Here is a 722-nt window from a genome sequence, read left to right on the forward strand (position 1 = left end):
CTTTAATTTACTCATCTGTAAACTTGGGATAACATACTTCCTCATAAGGTTGGTGTGAAGACCAAGTGAATTAACTATCGTTTAAAGCACTTACAAAAGTGCGGCGCACCACCGAGATATGCATCCGTTCTCTTTTATTATTATTAGACTCAAAACACTGTAGTAGTTCTAATGAGAGGGGTAAGAATAAAAAATCCAGGCATCTGCGTAGAGCCACACATAAAAGCAACGTAAGAGTGAAAGCGGAATGAAAACATGCTAAAGCCAGCTACAAGCCACAAGCGGGGGTCCACAGGAAGAAATGGTTAATTCTGAAGACAGTGAATGCAGGAAGTTACAGGAGAAATAACGTTTGAACAGAGTTTAAGAACGAGCAGGACTTCAACAAGTGGCTAATAAGACAAAAGGAACCTGCTAAAGATCTTAGCAAAGGCACAAAGATTACCATCGTGTTGCTCGCTTCTTCCTACTTTGCAGAAGTAACCTCTGGCGAACAGAGGCGGTTGCAGAGCATGCTTATCAAGTAAAATACCACGAGGCAGCAAGGAACGACAGAGGTAACAGTAACAATAATAATTCACCCCAAGGTACTCAACTGGGAAAAGGAAATACATAGGAGTGATGTCGTTAAGAAAGCCAGGACGCACATGGCCCCGTCGCTGCACTACTCTCGTCTAGGAGTCGACAGTGGAGTCTAGACTTGAAGTTTGCACGCGGCGGAA

This window comes from Papio anubis, unplaced genomic scaffold, assembly GCF_008728515.1.
Source record: "Papio anubis isolate 15944 unplaced genomic scaffold, Panubis1.0 scaffold219, whole genome shotgun sequence".
In the NCBI taxonomy this organism is placed as follows: domain Eukaryota; kingdom Metazoa; phylum Chordata; class Mammalia; order Primates; family Cercopithecidae; genus Papio; species Papio anubis.